The sequence below is a fragment of the Psittacula echo genome, assembly GCF_963264785.1.
Source record: "Psittacula echo genome assembly, chromosome: 16".
In the NCBI taxonomy this organism is placed as follows: domain Eukaryota; kingdom Metazoa; phylum Chordata; class Aves; order Psittaciformes; family Psittacidae; genus Psittacula; species Psittacula echo.
In genome coordinates, this window is record NC_137752.1 from 10,413,342 (window position 1) to 10,432,047 (window position 18,706).

Sequence of the window (18,706 nt, forward strand, 5' to 3'; positions counted from 1 at the left end):
GGAGCGACAGCAATGCGGATGGCACCGTTGCAAAGCTGACTTTCTGCAGAAGAGGCGCAGCTCTAGATTTTTGCCCTGCCTCTTCGGCTGTGGGAGCAGAGGCCAACCGTTTGTGCTCTACTCCCTTTAATGCTGGACAGCTAAGGACGGGTGCCAAAGAGGTTCCACTGTAATGGTCTTTGAGTTGGGAAATGGAGGAGCGACAGCAATGCGGATGGCACCGTTGCAAATCTGACTTTCTGCAGAAGAGGCTCAGCTCAAGTTTTTTCCCCTGGCTCTTCGGCTGTGGGAGCAGAGGCCAACCGTTCGTGCTCTGCTCCCTGGGATGCTGAGCAACCGAGCACGGGTGCCAAAGAGGTTCCATTGTAATGGACTTTGAGTTGGGAAATGGAGGAGCGACAGCAATGCGGATGGCACCGTTGCAAAGCTGACTTTCTGCAGAAGAGGCACAGCTCAAGTTTTTTGCCCTGCCTCTTCGGCTGTGGGAGCAGAGGCCAACTGTTCGTGCTCTGCTCCCTGGGATGCTGAGCAGCCGAGCACGGGTGCCAAAGAGGTTCCATTGTAATGGACTTTGAGTTGGGAAATGGAGGAGCGACAGCAATGCGGATGGCACTGTTGCAAAGCTGACTTTCTGCAGAAGAGGCACAGCTCAAGTTTTTTGTCCTGGCTCTTCGGCTGTGGGAGAAGAGGCCAACCGTTCGTGCTCTACACCCTGGAATGCTGTGAAGCTAAGAGTGGTTGCCACAGAGATTCCATTGTAATGGACTTTGAGTTGGGAAATGAAGGAGCGACAGCAATGCGGATGGCACCGTTGCAAAGCTGACTTTCTGCAGAAGAGGCGCAGCTCTAGTTTTTTGCCCTGGCTCTTCGGCTGTGGGAGCAGAGGCCAACCGTTTGTGCTCTACTCCCTTTAATGCTGGACAGCTAAGGACGGGTGCCAAAGAGGTTCCACTGTAATGGTCTTTGAGTTGGGAAATGGAGGAGCGACAGCAATGCGGATGGCACCGTTGCAAAGCTGACTTTCTGCAGAACAGGCACAGCTCAAGTTTTTTGCCCTGCCTCTTCGGCTGTGGGAGCAGAGGCCAACCGTTCGTGCTCTGCTCCCTGGGATGCTGGGCAGCCGAGCACGGGTGCCAAAGAGGTTCCATTGTAATGGACTTTGAGTTGGGAAATGGAGGAGCGACAGCAATGCGGATGGCACCGTTGCAAAGCTGACTTTCTGCAGAAGAGGCACAGCTCAAGTTTTTTGCCCTGCCTCTTCGGCTGTGGGAGCAGAGGCCAACCGTTCGTGCTCTACTCCCTGGGATGCTGGGCAGCCGAGCACGGGTGCCAAAGAGGTTCCATTGTAATGGACTTTGAGTTGGGAAATGAAGGAGCGACAGCAATGCGGATGGCACCGTTGCAAAGCTGACTTTCTGCAGAAGAGGCACAGCTCAAGTTTTTTGCCCTGGCTCTTCGGCTGTGGGAGCAGGGACCAACCGTTCGTGCTCTACTCCCTGGGATGCTGAGCAGCCAAGAGTGGGTGCCACAGAGGTTCCATTGTAATGGACTTTGAGTTGGGAAATGGAGGAGCGACAGCAATGCGGATGGCACCGTTGCAAAGCTGACTTTCTGCAGAAGAGTCACAGCTCAAGTTTTTTGCCCTGGCTCTTCGGCTGTGGGAGCAGAGGCCAACCGTTCGTGCTCTACTCCCTGGGATGCTGGGCAGCCGAGCACGGGTGCCAAAGAGGTTCCATTGTAATGGACTTTGAGTTGGGAAATGGAGGAGCGACAGCAATGCGGATGGCACCATTGCAAAGCTGACTTTCTGCAGAAGAGGCACAGCTCAAGTTTTTTGCCCTGGCTCTTCGGCTGTGGGAGCAGAGGCCAACCGTTCGTGCTCTACTCCCTGGGATGCTGGGCAGCCGAGCACGGGTGCCAAAGAGGTTCCATTGTAATGGACTTTGAGTTGGGAAATGGAGGAGCGACAGCAATGCGGATGGCACTGTTGCAAAGCTGACTTTCTGCAGAAGAGGCACAGCTCAAGTTTTTTGTCCTGGCTCTTCGGCTGTGGGAGAAGAGGCCAACCGTTCGTACTCTACACCCTGGGATGCTGTGAAGCTAAGAGTGGGTGCCACAGAGGTTCCATTGTAATGGACTTTGAGTTGGGAAATGGAGGAGCGACAGCAATGCGGATGGCACCGTTGCAAAGCTGACTTTCTGCAGAAGAGGCGCAGCTCTAGTTTTTTGCCCTGCCTCTTCGGCTGTGGGAGCAGAGGCCAACCATTTGTGCTCTACTCCCTTTAATGCTGGACAGCTAAGGACGGGTGCCAAAGAGGTTCCACTGTAATGGTCTTTGAGTTGGGAAATGGAGGAGCGACAGCAATGCGGATGGCACCGTTGCAAAGCTGACTTTCTGCAGAAGAGGCACAGCTCAAGTTTTTTGCCCTGCCTCTTCGGCTGTGGGAGCAGAGGCCAATCGTTCGTGCTCTGCTCCCTGGGATGCTGGGCAGCCGAGCACGGGTGCCAAAGAGGTTCCATTGTAATGGACTTTGAGTTGGGAAATGGAGGAGCGACAGCAATGCGGATGGCACCGTTGCAAAGCTGACTTTCTGCAGAAGAGGCACAGCTCCAGTTTTTTGCCCTGGCTCTTCGGCTGTGGGAGCAGGGACCAACCGTTCGTGCTCTACTCGCTGGGATGCTGAGCAGCCAAGAGTGGGTGCCACAGAGGTTCCATTGTAATGGACTTTGAGTTGGGAAATGGAGGAGCGACAGCAATGCGGATGGCACCGTTGCAAAGCTGACTTTCTGCAGAAGAGTCACAGCTCAAATTTTTTGCCCTGGCTCTTCGGCTGTGGGAGCAGAGGCCAACCGTTCGTGCTCTACTCCCTGGGATGCTGGGCAGCCGAGCACGGGTGCCAAAGAGGTTCCATTGTAATGGACTTTGAGTTGGGAAATGGAGGAGCGACAGCAATGCGGATGGCACCGTTGCAAAGCTGACTTTCTGCAGAAGAGGCACAGCTCAAGTTTTTTGCCCTGCCTCTTCGGCTGTGGGAGCAGAGGCCAACTGTTCGTGCTCTGCTCCCTGGGATGCTGGGCAGCCGAGCACGGGTGCCAAAGAGGTTCCATTGTAATGGACTTTGAGTTGGGAAATGGAGGAGCGACAGCAATGTGGATGGCACTGTTGCAAAGCTGACTTTCTGCAGAAGAGGCACAGCTCAAGTTTTTTGTCCTGGCTCTTCGGCTGTGGGAGAAGAGGCCAACCGTTCGTGCTCTACACCCTGGGATGCTGTGAAGCTAAGAGTGGGTGCCACAGAGGTTCCATTGTAATGGACTTTGAGTTGGGAAATGAAGGAGCGACAGCAATGCGGATGGCAGCGTTGCAAAGCTGACTTTCTGCAGAAGAGGCGCAGCTCTAGTTTTTTGCCCTGCCTCTTCGGCTGTGGGAGCAGAGGCCAACCGTTTGTGCTCTACTCCCTTTAATGCTGGACAGCTAAGGACGGGTGCCAAAGAGGTTCCACTGTAATGGTCTTTGAGTTGGGAAATGGAGGAGCGACAGCAATGCGGATGGCACCGTTGCAAAGCTGACTTTCTGCAGAAGAGGCACAGCTCAAGTTTTTTGCCCTGCCTCTTCGGCTGTGGGAGCAGAGGCCAACCGTTCGTGCTCTGCTCCCTGGGATGCTGGGCAGCCGAGCACGGGTGCCAACGAGGTTCCATTGTAATGGACTTTGAGTTGGGAAATGGAGGAGCGACAGCAATGCGGATGGCACCGTTGCAAAGCTGACTTTCTGCAGAAGAGGCACAGCTCAAGTTTTTTGCCCTGGCTCTTCGGCTGTGGGAGCAGAGGCCAACCGTTCGTGCTCTACTCCCTGGGATGCTGGGCAGCCGAGCACGGGTGCCAAAGAGGTTCCATTCTAATGGACTTTGAGTTGGGAAATGAAGGAGCGACAGCAATGCGGATGGCACCGTTGCAAAGCTGACTTTCTGCAGAAGAGGCACAGCTCAAGTTTTTTGCCCTGGCTCTTCGGCTGTGGGAGCAGGGACCAACCGTTCGTGCTCTACTCCCTGGGATGCTGAGCAGCCAAGAGTGGGTGCCACAGAGGTTCCATTGTAATGGACTTTGAGTTGGGAAATGGAGGAGCGACAGCAATGCGGATGGCACCGTTGCAAAGCTGACTTTCTGCAGAAGAGTCACAGCTCAAGTTTTTTGCCCTGCCTCTTCGGCTGTGGGAGCAGAGGCCAACTGTTCGTGCTCTGCTCCCTGGGATGCTGGGCAGCCGAGCACGGGTGCCAAAGAGGTTCCATTCTAATGGACTTTGAGTTGGGAAATGGAGGAGCGACAGCAATGCGGATGGCACCGTTGCAAAGCTGACTTTCTGCAGAAGAGGCACAGCTCAAGTTTTTTGCCCTGGCTCTTCGGCTGTGGGAGCAGAGGCCAACCGTTCGTGCTCTGCTCCCTGGGATGCTGGGCAGCCAAGCACGGGTGCCAAAGAGGTTCCATTGTAATGGACTTTGAGTTGGGAAATGGAGGAGCGACAGCAATGCGGATGGCACCGTTGCAAAGCTGACTTACTGCAGAAGAGGCACAGCTCAAGTTTTTTGCCCTGGCTCTTCGGCTGTGGGAACAGAGGCCAACCATTCGTGCTCTACTCCCTGGGATGCTGGGCAGCCGAGCACGGGTGCCAAAGAGGTTCCATTCTAATGGACTTTGAGTTGGGAAATGAAGGAGCGACAGCAATGCGGATGGCACCGTTGCAAAGCTGACTTTCTGCAGAAGAGGCGCAGCTCTAGATTTTTGCCCTGGCTCTTCGGCTGTGGGAGCAGAGGCCAACCGTTCGTGCTCTACTCCCTGGGATGCTGGGCAGCCGAACACGGGTGCCAAAGAGGTTCCATTGTAATGGACTTTGAGTTGGGAAATGGAGGAGCGACAGCAATGCGGATGGCACTGTTGCAAAGCTGACTTTCTGCAGAAGAGGCACAGCTCAAGTTTTTTGTCCTGGCTCTTCGGCTGTGGGAGAAGAGGTCAACCGTTCGTACTCTACACCCTGGGATGCTGTGAAGCTAAGAGTGGGTGCCACAGAGGTTCCATTGTAATGGACTTTGAGTTGGGAAATGGAGGAGCGACAGCAATGCGGATGGCACCGTTGCAAAGCTGACTTTCTGCAGAAGAGGCGCAGCTCTAGTTTTTTGCCCTGCCTCTTCGGCTGTGGGAGCAGAGGCCAACCGTTTGTGCTCTACTCCCTTTAATGCTGGACAGCTAAGGACGGGTGCCAAAGAGGTTCCACTGTAATGGTCTTTGAGTTGGGAAATGGAGGAGCGACAGCAATGCGGATGGCACCGTTGCAAAGCTGACTTTCTGCAGAAGAGGCACAGCTCAAGTTTTTTGCCCTGCCTCTTCGGCTGTGGGAGCAGAGGCCAACCGTTCGTGCTCTGCTCCCTGGGATGCTGGGCAGCCGAGCACGGGTGCCAAAGAGGTTCCATTGTAATGGACTTTGAGTTGGGAAATGGAGGAGCGACAGCAATGCGGATGGCACCGTTGCAAAGCTGACTTTCTGCAGAAGAGGCACAGCTCAAGTTTTTTGCCCTGGCTCTTCGGCTGTGGGAGCAGAGGCCAACCGTTCGTGCTCTACTCCCTGGGATGCTGGGCAGCCGAGCACGGGTGCCAAAGAGGTTCCATTCTAATGGACTTCGAGTTGGGAAATGAAGGAGCGACAGCAATGCGGATGGCACCGTTGCAAAGCTGACTTTCTGCAGAAGAGGCACAGCTCAAGTTTTTTGCCCTGGCTCTTCGGCTGTGGGAGCAGGGACCAACCGTTCGTGCTCTACTCGCTGGGATGCTGAGCAGCCAAGAGTGGGTGCCACAGAGGTTCCATTGTAATGGACTTTGAGTTGGGAAATGGAGGAGCGACAGCAATGCGGATGGCACCGTTGCAAAGCTGACTTTCTGCAGAAGAGTCACAGCTCAAGTTTTTTGCCCTGGCTCTTCGGCTGTGGGAGCAGAGGCCAACCGTTCGTGCTCTACTCCCTGGGATGCTGGGCAGCCGAGCACGGGTGCCAAAGAGGTTCCATTGTAATGGACTTTGAGTTGGGAAATGGAGGAGCGACAGCAATGCGGATGGCACCGTTGCAAAGCTGATTTTCTGCAGAAGAGGCACAGCTCAAGTTTTTTGCCCTGGCTCTTCGGCTGTGGGAGCAGAGGCCAACCGTTCGTGCTCTGCTCCCTGGGATGCTGGGCAGCCGAGCACGGGTGCCAAAGAGGTTCCATTGTAATGGACTTTGAGTTGGGAAATGAAGGAGCGACAGCAATGCGGATGGCACCGTTGCAAAGCTGACTTTCTGCAGAAGAGGCGCAGCTCTAGTTTTTTGCCCTGGCTCTTCGGCTGTGGGAGCAGAGGCCAACCGTTTGTGCTCTACTCCCTTTAATGCTGGACAGCTAAGGACGGGTGCCAAAGAGGTTCCACTGTAATGGTCTTTGAGTTGGGAAATGGAGGAGCGACAGCAATGCGGATGGCACCGTTGCAAATCTGACTTTCTGCAGAAGAGGCTCAGCTCAAATTTTTTCCCCTGGCTCTTCGGCTGTGGGAGCAGAGGCCAACCGTTCGTGCTCTGCTCCCTGGGATGCTTAGCAACCGAGCACGGGTGCCAAAGAGGTTCCATTGTAATGGACTTTGAGTTGGGAAATGGAGGAGCGACAGCAATGCGGATGGCACCGTTGCAAAGCTGACTTTCTGCAGAAGAGGCACAGCTCAAGTTTTTTGCCCTGCCTCTTCGGCTGTGGGAGCAGAGGCCAACTGTTCGTGCTCTGCTCCCTGGGATGCTGAGCAGCCGAGCACGGGTGCCAAAGAGGTTCCATTGTAATGGACTTTGAGTTGGGAAATGGAGGAGCGACAGCAATGCGGATGGCACCGTTGCAAAGCTGACTTTCTGCAGAAGAGGCACAGCTCAAGTTTTTTGTCCTGGCTCTTCGGCTGTGGGAGAAGAGGCCAACCGTTCGTGCTCTACACCCTGGGATGCTGTGAAGCTAAGAGTAGGTGCCACAGAGGTTCCATTGTAATGGACTTTGAGTTGGGAAATGAAGGAGCGACAGCAATGCGGATGGCACCGTTGCAAAGCTGACTTTCTGCAGAAGAGGCGCAGCTCTAGTTTTTTGCCCTGCCTCTTCGGCTGTGGGAGCAGAGGCCAACCGTTTGTGCTCTACTCCCTTTAATGCTGGACAGCTAAGGACGGGTGCCAAAGAGGTTCCACTGTAATGGTCTTTGAGTTGGGAAATGGAGGAGCGACAGCAATGCGGATGGCACCGTTGCAAAGCTGACTTTCTGCAGAAGAGGCACAGCTCAAGTTTTTTGCCCTGGCTCTTCGGCTGTGGGAGCAGAGGCCAACCGTTCGTGCTCTGCTCCCTGGGATGCTGGGCAGCCGAGCACGGGTGCCAAAGAGGTTCCATTGTAATGGACTTTGAGTTGGGAAATGGAGGAGCGACAGCAATGCGGATGGCACCGTTGCAAAGCTGACTTTCTGCAGAAGAGGCACAGCTCAAGTTTTTTGCCCTGGCTCTTCGGCTGTGGGAGCAGAGGCCAACCGTTCGTGCTCTACTCCCTGGGATGCTGGGCAGCCGAGCACGGGTGCCAAAGAGGTTCCATTCTAATGTACTTTGAGTTGGGAAATGAAGGAGCGACAGCAATGCGGATGGCACCGTTGCAAAGCTGACTTTCTGCAGAAGAGGCACAGCTCAAGTTTTTTGCCCTGGCTCTTCGGCTGTGGGAGCAGGGACCAACCGTTCGTGCTCTACTCCCTGGGATGCTGAGCAGCCAAGAGTGGGTGCCACAGAGGTTCCATTGTAATGGACTTTGAGTTGGGAAATGGAGGAGCGACAGCAATGCGGATGGCACCGTTGCAAAGCTGACTTTCTGCAGAAGAGTCACAGCTCAAGTTTTTTGCCCTGACTCTTCGGCTGTGGGAGCAGAGGCCAACCGTTCGTGCTCTACTCCCTGGGATGCTGGGCAGCCGAGCACGGGTGCCAAAGAAGTTCCATTGTAATGGACTTTGAGTTCGGAAATGGAGGAGCGACAGCAATGCGGATGGCACCATTGCAAAGCTGACTTTCTGCAGAAGAGGCACAGCTCAAGTTTTTTGCCCTGGCTCTTCGGCTGTGGGAGCAGAGGCCAACCGTTCGTGCTCTACTCCCTGGGATGCTGGGCAGCCGAGCACGGGTGCCAAAGAGGTTCCATTGGAATGGACTTTGAGTTGGGAAATGGAGGAGCGACAGCAATGTGGATGGCACTGTTGCAAAGCTGACTTTCTTCAGAAGAGGCACAGCTCAAGTTTTTTGCCCTGCCTCTTCGGCTGTTGGAGCAGAGGCCAACCGTTCGTGCTCTGCTCCCTGGGATGCTGGGCAGCCGAGCACGGGTGCCAAAGAGGTTCCATTGTAATGGACTTTGAGTTGGGAAATGAAGGAGCGACAGCAATGCGGATGGCACCGTTGCAAAGCTGACTTTCTGCAGAAGAGGCGCAGCTCTAGTTTTTTGCCCTGGCTCTTCGGCTGTGGGAGCAGAGGCCAACCGTTTGTGCTCTACTCCCTTTAATGCTGGACAGCTAAGGACGGGTGCCAAAGAGGTTCCACTGTAATGGTCTTTGAGTTGGGAAATGAAGGAGCGACAGCAATGCGGATGGCACCGTTGCAAAGCTGATTTTCTGCAGAAGAGGCACAGCTCAAGTTTTTTGCCCTGGCTCTTCGGCTGTGGGAGCAGAGGCCAACCGTTCGTGCTCTGCTCCCTGGGATGCTGGGCAGCCGAGCACGGGTGCCAAAGAGGTTCCATTGTAATGGACTTTGAGTTGGGAAATGAAGGAGCGACAGCAATGCGGATGGCACCGTTGCAAAGCTGACTTTCTGCAGAAGAGGCGCAGCTCTAGTTTTTTGCCCTGGCTCTTCGGCTGTGGGAGCAGAGGCCAACCGTTTGTGCTCTACTCCCTTTAATGCTGGACAGCTAAGGACGGGTGCCAAAGAGGTTCCACTGTAATGGTCTTTGAGTTGGGAAATGGAGGAGCGACAGCAATGCGGATGGCACCGTTGCAAATCTGACTTTCTGCAGAAGAGGCTCAGCTCAAATTTTTTCCCCTGGCTCTTCGGCTGTGGGAGCAGAGGCCAACCGTTCGTGCTCTGCTCCCTGGGATGCTTAGCAACCGAGCACGGGTGCCAAAGAGGTTCCATTGTAATGGACTTTGAGTTGGGAAATGGAGGAGCGACAGCAATGCGGATGGCACCGTTGCAAAGGTGACTTTCTGCAGAAGAGGCACAGCTCAAGTTTTTTGCCCTGCCTCTTCGGCTGTGGGAGCAGAGGCCAACTGTTCGTGCTCTGCTCCCTGGGATGCTGAGCAGCCGAGCACGGGTTCCAAAGAGGTTCCATTGTAATGGACTTTGAGTTGGGAAATGGAGGAGCGACAGCAATGCGGATGGCACCGTTGCAAAGCTGACTTTCTGCAGAAGAGGCACAGCTCAAGTTTTTTGTCCTGGCTCTTCGGCTGTGGGAGAAGAGGCCAACCGTTCGTGCTCTACACCCTGGGATGCTGTGAAGCTAAGAGTAGGTGCCACAGAGGTTCCATTGTAATGGACTTTGAGTTGGGAAATGAAGGAGCGACAGCAATGCGGATGGCACCGTTGCAAAGCTGACTTTCTGCAGAAGAGGCGCAGCTCTAGTTTTTTGCCCTGCCTCTTCGGCTGTGGGAGCAGAGGCCAACCGTTTGTGCTCTACTCCCTTTAATGCTGGACAGCTAAGGACGGGTGCCAAAGAGGTTCCACTGTAATGGTCTTTGAGTTGGGAAATGGAGGAGCGACAGCAATGCGGATGGCACCGTTGCAAAGCTGACTTTCTGCAGAAGAGGCACAGCTCAAGTTTTTTGCCCTGGCTCTTCGGCTGTGGGAGCAGAGGCCAACCGTTCGTGCTCTGCTCCCTGGGATGCTGGGCAGCCGAGCACGGGTGCCAAAGAGGTTCCATTGTAATGGACTTTGAGTTGGGAAATGGAGGAGCGACAGCAATGCGGATGGCACCGTTGCAAAGCTGACTTTCTGCAGAAGAGGCACAGCTCAAGTTTTTTGCCCTGGCTCTTTGGCTGTGGGAGCAGAGGCCAACCGTTCGTGCTCTACTCCCTGGGATGCTGGGCAGCCGAGCACGGGTGCCAAAGAGGTTCCATTCTAATGTACTTTGAGTTGGTAAATGAAGGAGCGACAGCAATGCGGATGGCACCGTTGCAAAGCTGACTTTCTGCAGAAGAGGCACAGCTCAAGTTTTTTGCCCTGGCTCTTCGGCTGTGGGAGCAGGGACCAACCGTTCGTGCTCTACTCCCTGGGATGCTGAGCAGCCAAGAGTGGGTGCCACAGAGGTTCCATTGTAATGGACTTTGAGTTGGGAAATGGAGGAGCGACAGCAATGCGGATGGCACCGTTGCAAAGCTGACTTTCTGCAGAAGAGTCACAGCTCAAGTTTTTTGCCCTGCCTCTTCGGCTGTGGGAGCAGAGGCCAACCGTTCGTGCTCTACTCCCTGGGATGCTGGGCAGCCGAGCACGGGTGCCAAAGAGGTTCCATTGTAATGGACTTTGAGTTCGGAAATGGAGGAGCGACAGCAATGCGGATGGCACCATTGCAAAGCTGACTTTCTGCAGAAGAGGCACAGCTCAAGTTTTTTGCCCTGCCTCTTCGGCTGTGGGAGCAGAGGCCAACCGTTCGTGCTCTACTCCCTGGGATGCTGGGCAGCCGAGCACGGGTGCCAAAGAGGTTCCATTGGAATGGACTTTGAGTTGGGAAATGGAGGAGCGACAGCAATGCGGATGGCACTGTTGCAAAGCTGACTTTCTTCAGAAGAGGCACAGCTCAAGTTTTTTGCCCTGGCTCTTCGGCTGTTGGAGCAGAGGCCAACCGTTCGTGCTCTGCTCCCTGGGATGCTGGGCAGCCGAGCACGGGTGCCAAAGAGGTTCCATTGTAATGGACTTTGAGTTGGGAAATGAAGGAGCGACAGCAATGCGGATGGCACCGTTGCAAAGCTGACTTTCTGCAGAAGAGGCGCAGCTCTAGTTTTTTGCCCTGGCTCTTCGGCTGTGGGAGCAGAGGCCAACCGTTTGTGCTCTACTCCCTTTAATGCTGGACAGCTAAGGACGGGTGCCAAAGAGGTTCCACTGTAATGGTCTTTGAGTTGGGAAATGGAGGAGCGACAGCAATGCGGATGGCACCGTTGCAAATCTGACTTTCTGCAGAAGAGGCTCAGCTCAAGTTTTTTCCCCTGGCTCTTCGGCTGTGGGAGCAGGGACCAACCGTTCGTGCTCTGCTCCCTGGGATGCTGAGCAACCGAGCACGGGTGCCAAAGAGGTTCCATTGTAATGGACTTTGAGTTGGGAAATGGAGGAGCGACAGCAATGCGGATGGCACCGTTGCAAAGCTGACTTTCTGCAGAAGAGGCACAGCTCAAGTTTTTTGCCCTGCCTCTTCGGCTGTGGGAGCAGAGGCCAACTGTTCGTGCTCTGCTCCCTGGGATGCTGAGCAGCCGAGCACGGGTGCCAAAGAGGTTCCATTGTAATGGACTTTGAGTTGGGAAATGGAGGAGCGACAGCAATGCGGATGGCACCGTTGCAAAGCTGACTTTCTGCAGAAGAGGCACAGCTCAAGTTTTTTGTCCTGGCTCTTCGGCTGTGGGAGAAGAGGCCAACCGTTCTTGCTCTACACCCTGGGATGCTGTGAAGCTAAGAGTGGGTGCCACAGAGGTTCCATTGTAATGGACTTTGAGTTGGGAAATGAAGGAGCGACAGCAATGCGGATGGCACCGTTGCAAAGCTGACTTTCTGCAGAAGAGGCGCAGCTCTAGTTTTTTGCCCTGCCTCTTCGGCTGTGGGAGCAGAGGCCAACCGTTTGTGCTCTACTCCCTTTAATGCTGGACAGCTAAGGACGGGTGCCAAAGAGGTTCCACTGTAATGGTCTTTGAGTTGGGAAATGGAGGAGCGACAGCAATGCGGATGGCACCGTTGCAAAGCTGACTTTCTGCAGAAGAGGCACAGCTCAAGTTTTTTGCCCTGGCTCTTCGGCTGTGGGAGCAGGGACCAACCGTTCGTGCTCTACTCCCTGGGATGCTGAGCAGCCAAGAGTGGGTGCCACAGAGGTTCCATTGTAATGGACTTTGAGTTGGGAAATGGAGGAGCGACAGCAATGCGGATGGCACCGTTGCAAAGCTGACTTTCTGCAGAAGAGTCACAGCTCAAGTTTTTTGCCCTGCCTCTTCGGCTGTGGGAGCAGAGGCCAACCGTTCGTGCTCTACTCCCTGGGATGCTGGGCAGCCGAGCACGGGTGCCAAAGAGGTTCCATTGTAATGGACTTTGAGTTCGGAAATGGAGGAGCGACAGCAATGCGGATGGCACCATTGCAAAGCTGACTTTCTGCAGAAGAGGCACAGCTCAAGTTTTTTGCCCTGCCTCTTCGGCTGTGGGAGCAGAGGCCAACCGTTCGTGCTCTACTCCCTGGGATGCTGGGCAGCCGAGCACGGGTGCCAAAGAGGTTCCATTGGAATGGACTTTGAGTTGGGAAATGGAGGAGCGACAGCAATGCGGATGGCACTGTTGCAAAGCTGACTTTCTTCAGAAGAGGCACAGCTCAAGTTTTTTGCCCTGGCTCTTCGGCTGTTGGAGCAGAGGCCAACCGTTCGTGCTCTGCTCCCTGGGATGCTGGGCAGCCGAGCACGGGTGCCAAAGAGGTTCCATTGTAATGGACTTTGAGTTGGGAAATGAAGGAGCGACAGCAATGCGGATGGCACCGTTGCAAAGCTGACTTTCTGCAGAAGAGGCGCAGCTCTAGTTTTTTGCCCTGGCTCTTCGGCTGTGGGAGCAGAGGCCAACCGTTTGTGCTCTACTCCCTTTAATGCTGGACAGCTAAGGACGGGTGCCAAAGAGGTTCCACTGTAATGGTCTTTGAGTTGGGAAATGGAGGAGCGACAGCAATGCGGATGGCACCGTTGCAAATCTGACTTTCTGCAGAAGAGGCTCAGCTCAAGTTTTTTCCCCTGGCTCTTCGGCTGTGGGAGCAGGGACCAACCGTTCGTGCTCTGCTCCCTGGGATGCTGAGCAACCGAGCACGGGTGCCAAAGAGGTTCCATTGTAATGGACTTTGAGTTGGGAAATGGAGGAGCGACAGCAATGCGGATGGCACCGTTGCAAAGCTGACTTTCTGCAGAAGAGGCACAGCTCAAGTTTTTTGCCCTGCCTCTTCGGCTGTGGGAGCAGAGGCCAACTGTTCGTGCTCTGCTCCCTGGGATGCTGAGCAGCCGAGCACGGGTGCCAAAGAGGTTCCATTGTAATGGACTTTGAGTTGGGAAATGGAGGAGCGACAGCAATGCGGATGGCACCGTTGCAAAGCTGACTTTCTGCAGAAGAGGCACAGCTCAAGTTTTTTGTCCTGGCTCTTCGGCTGTGGGAGAAGAGGCCAACCGTTCTTGCTCTACACCCTGGGATGCTGTGAAGCTAAGAGTGGGTGCCACAGAGGTTCCATTGTAATGGACTTTGAGTTGGGAAATGAAGGAGCGACAGCAATGCGGATGGCACCGTTGCAAAGCTGACTTTCTGCAGAAGAGGCGCAGCTCTAGTTTTTTGCCCTGCCTCTTCGGCTGTGGGAGCAGAGGCCAACCGTTTGTGCTCTACTCCCTTTAATGCTGGACAGCTAAGGACGGGTGCCAAAGAGGTTCCACTGTAATGGTCTTTGAGTTGGGAAATGGAGGAGCGACAGCAATGCGGATGGCACCGTTGCAAAGCTGACTTTCTGCAGAAGAGGCACAGCTCAAGTTTTTTGCCCTGGCTCTTCGGCTGTGGGAGCAGAGGCCAACTGTTCGTGCTCTGCTCCCTGGGATGCTGGGCAGGTGAGCACGGGTGCCAAAGAGGTTCCATTGTAATGGACTTTGAGTTGGGAAATGGAGGAGCGACAGCAATGCGGATGGCACCGTTGCAAAGCTGACTTTCTGCAGAAGAGGCACAGCTCAAGTTTTTTGCCCTGGCTCTTCGGCTGTGGGAGCAGAGGCCAACCGTTCGTGCTCTACTCCCTGGGATGCTGGGCAGCCGAGCACGGGTGCCAAAGAGGTTCCATTCTAATGGACTTTGAGTTGGGAAATGAAGGAGCGACAGCAATGCGGATGGCACCGTTGCAAAGCTGACTTTCTGCAGAAGAGGCACAGCTCAAGTTTTTTGCCCTGGCTCTTCGGCTGTGGGAGCAGGGACCAACCGTTCGTGCTCTACTCCCTGGGATGCTGAGCAGCCAAGAGTGGGTGCCACAGAGGTTCCATTGTAATGGACTTTGAGTTGGGAAATGGAGGAGCGACAGCAATGCGGATGGCACCGTTGCAAAGCTGACTTTCTGCAGAAGAGGCACAGCTCAAGTTTTTTGCCCTGGCTCTTCGGCTGTGGGAGCAGAGGCCAACCGTTCGTGCTCTACTCCCTGGGATGCTGGGCAGTCGAGCACGGGTGCCAAAGAGGTTCCATTGTAATAGACTTTGAGTTGGGAAATGGAGGAGCGACAGCAATGCGGATGGCACCATTGCAAAGCTGACTTTCTGCAGAAGAGGCACAGCTCAAGTTTTTTGCCCTGGCTCTTCGGCTGTGGGAGCAGAGGCCAACCGTTCGTGCTCTACTCCCTGGGATGCTGGGCAGCCGAGCACGGGTGCCAAAGAGGTTCCATTGTAATGGACTTTGAGTTGGGAAATGGAGGAGCGACAGCAATGCGGATGGCACTGTTGCAAAGCTGACTTTCTGCAGAAGAGGCACAGCTCAAGTTTTTTGTCCTGGCTCTTCGGCTGTGGGAGAAGAGGCCAACCGTTCGTGCTCTGCACCCTGGGATGCTGTGAAGCTAAGAGTGGGTGCCACAGAGGTTCCATTGTAATGGACTTTGAGTTGGGAAATGGAGGAGCGACAGCAATGCGGATGGCACCGTTGCAAAGCTGACTTTCTGCAGAAGAGGCGCAGCTCTAGTTTTTTGCCCTGCCTCTTTGGCTGTGGGAGCAGAGGCCAACCGTTTGTGCTCTACTCCCTTTAATGCTGGACAGCTAAGGACGGGTGCCAAAGAGGTTCCACTGTAATGGTCTTTGAGTTGGGAAATGGAGGAGCGACAGCAATGCGGATGGCACCGTTGCAAAGCTGACTTTCTGCAGAAGAGGCACAGCTCAAGTTTTTTGCCCTGGCTCTTCGGCTGTGGGAGCAGAGGCCAACCGTTCGTGCTCTGCTCCCTGGGATGCTGGGCAGCCGAGCACGGGTGCCAAAGAGGTTCCATTGTAATGGACTTTGAGTTGGGAAATGGAGGAGCGACAGCAATGCGGATGGCACCGTTGCAAAGCTGACTTTCTGCAGAAGAGGCACAGCTCAAGTTTTTTGCCCTGCCTCTTCGGCTGTGGGAGCAGAGGCCAACCGTTCGTGCTCTACTCCCTGGGATGCTGGGCAGCCGAGCACGGGTGCCAAAGAGGTTCCATTCTAATGGACTTTGAGTTGGGAAATGGAGGAGCGACAGCAATGCGGATGGCACCGTTGCAAAGCTGACTTTCTGCAGAAGAGGCACAGCTCAAGTTTTTTGCCCTGGCTCTTCGGCTGTGGGAGCAGGGACCAACCGTTCGTGCTCTACTCCCTGGGATGCTGAGCAGCCAAGAGTGGGTGCCAAAGAGGTTCCATTGTAATGGACTTTGAGTTGGGAAATGGAGGAGCGACAGCAATGCGGATGGCACCGTTGCAAAGCTGACTTTCTGCAGAAGAGTCACAGCTCAAGTTTTTTGCCCTGGCTCTTCGGCTGTGGGAGCAGAGGCCAACCGTTCGTGCTCTACTCCCTGGGATGCTGGGCAGCCGAGCACGGGTGCCAAAGAGGTTCCATTGTAATGGACTTTGAGTTGGGAAATGGAGGAACGACAGCAATGCGGATGGCACCGTTGCAAAGCTGACTTTCTGCAGAAGAGGCACAGCTCAAGTTTTTTGCCCTGGCTCTTCGGCTGTGGGAGCAGAGGCCAACCGTTCGTGCTCTACTCCCTGGGATGCTGGGCAGCCGAGCACGGGTGCCAAAGAGGTTCCATTCTAATGGACTTCGAGTTGGGAAATGGAGGAGCGACAGCAATGCGGATGGCACCGTTGCAAAGCTGACTTTCTGCAGAAGAGGCACAGCTCAAGTTTTTTGTCCTGGCTCTTCGGCTGTGGGAGAAGAGGCCAACCGTTCGTGCTCTACACCCTGGGATGCTGTGAAGCTAAGAGTGGGTGCCACAGAGGTTCCATTGTAATGGACTTTGAGTTGGGAAATGAAGGAGCGACAGCAATGCGGATGGCACCGTTGCAAAGCTGACTTTCTGCAGAAGAGGCGCAGCTCTAGTTTTTTGCCCTGGCTCTTCGGCTGTGGGAGCAGAGGCCAACCGTTTGTGCTCTACTCCCTGGAATGCTGGACAGCTAAGGACGGGTGCCAAAGAGGTTCCACTGTAATGGTCTTTGAGTTGGGAAATGGAGGAGCGACAGCAATGCGGATGGCACCGTTGCAAAGCTGACTTTCTGCAGAAGAGGCACAGCTCAAGTTTTTTGCCCTGCCTCTTCGGCTGTGGGAGCAGAGGCCAACCGTTCGTGCTCTGCTCCCTGGGATGCTGGGCAGCCGAGCACGGGTGCCAAAGAGGTTCCATTGTAATGGACTTTGAGTTGGGAAATGGAGGAGCGACAGCAATGTGGATGGCACCGTTGCAAAGCTGACTTTCTGCAGAAGAGGCACAGCTCAAGTTTTTTGCCCTGCCTCTTCGGCTGTGGGAGCAGAGGCCAACCGTTCGTGCTCTACTCCCTGGGATGCTGGGCAGCCGAGCACGGGTGCCAAAGCTGTTCCATTCTAATGGACTTTGAGTTGGGAAATGAAGGAGCGACAGCAATGCGGATGGCACCGTTGCAAAGCTGACTTTCTGCAGAAGAGGCACAGCTCAAGTTTTTTGCCCTGCCTCTTCGGCTGTGGGAGCAGGGACCAACCGTTCGTGCTCTACTCCCTGGGATGCTGAGCAGCCAAGAGTGGGTGCCAAAGAGGTTCCATTGTAATGGACTTTGAGTTGGGAAATGGAGGAGTGACAGCAATGCGGATGGCACCGTTGCAAAGCTGACTTTCTGCAGAAGAGGCACAGCTCAAGTTTTTTGCCCTGCCTCTTCGGCTGTGGGAGCAGAGGCCAACCGTTCGTGCTCTACTCCCTGGGATGCTGGGCAGCCGAGCACGGGTGCCAAAGAGGTTCCATTGTAATGGACTTTGAGTTGGGAAATGGAGGAGCGACAGCAATGCGGATGGCACCGTTGCAAAGCTGACTTTCTGCAGAAGAGGCACAGCTCAAGTTTTTTGCCCTGGCTCTTCGGCTGTGGGAGCAGAGGCCAACCGTTCGTGCTCTACTCCCTGGGATGCTGGGCAGCCGAGCACGGGTGCCAAAGAGGTTCCATTGTAATGGACTTTGAGTTGGGAAATGGAGGAGCGACAGCAATGCGGATGGCACTGTTGCAAAGCTGACTTTCTGCAGAAGAGGCACAGCTCAAGTTTTTTGTCCTGGCTCTTCGGCTGTGGGAGAAGAGGCCAACCGTTCGTGCTCTACACCCTGGGATGCTGTGAAGCTAAGAGTGGGTGCCACAGAGGTTCCATTGTAATGGACTTTGAGTTGGGAAATGAAGGAGCGACAGCAATGCGGATGGCACCGTTGCAAAGCTGACTTTCTGCAGAAGAGGCGCAGCTCTAGTTTTTTGCCCTGCCTCTTCGGCTGTGGGAGCAGAGGCCAGCCGTTTGTGCTCTACTCCCTTTAATGCTGGACAGCTAAGGACGGGTGCCAAAGAGGTTCCACTGTAATGGTCTTTGAGTTGGGAAATGGAGGAGCGACAGCAATGCGGATGGCACCGTTGCAAAGCTGACTTTCTGCAGAAGAGGCACAGCTCAAGTTTTTTGTCCTGGCTCTTCGGCTGTGGGAGCAGAGGCCAACCGTTCGTGCTCTGCTCCCTGGGATGCTGGGCAGCCGAGCACGGGTGCCAAAGAGGTTCCATTGTAATGGACTTTGAGTTGGGAAATGGAGGAGCGACAGCAATGCGGATGGCACCGTTTCAAAGCTGACTTTCTGCAGAAGAGGCACAGCTCAAGTTTTTTGCCCTGCCTCTTCGGCTGTGGGAGCAGAGGCCAACCGTTCGTGCTCTACTCCCTGGGATGCTGGGCAGCCGAGCACGGGTGCCAAAGAGGTTCCATTCTAATGGACTTTGAGTTGGGAAATGAAGGAGCGACAGCAATGCGGATGGCACTGTTGCAAAGCTGACTTTCTGCAGAAGAGGCACAGCTCAAGTTTTTTGCCCTGGCTCTTCTGCTGTGGGAGCAGGGACCAACCGTTCGTGCTCTACTCCCTGGGATGCTTAGCAGGCAAGAGTGGGTGCCACAGAGGTTCCATTGTAATGGACTTTGAGTTGGGAAATGGAGGAGCGACAGCAATGCGGATGGCACCGTTGCAAAGCTGACTTTCTGCAGAAGAGTCACAGCTCAAGTTTTTTGTCCTGGCTCTTCGGCTGTGGGAGCAGAGGCCAACCGTTCGTGCTCTACTCCCTGGGATGCTGGGCAGCCGAGCACGGGTGCCAAAGAGGTTCCATTGTAATGGACTTTGAGTTGGGAAATGGAGGAGCGACAGCAATGCGGATGGCACCGTTGCAAAGCTGACTTTCTGCAGAAGAGGCACAGCTCAAGTTTTTTGCCCTGGCTCTTCG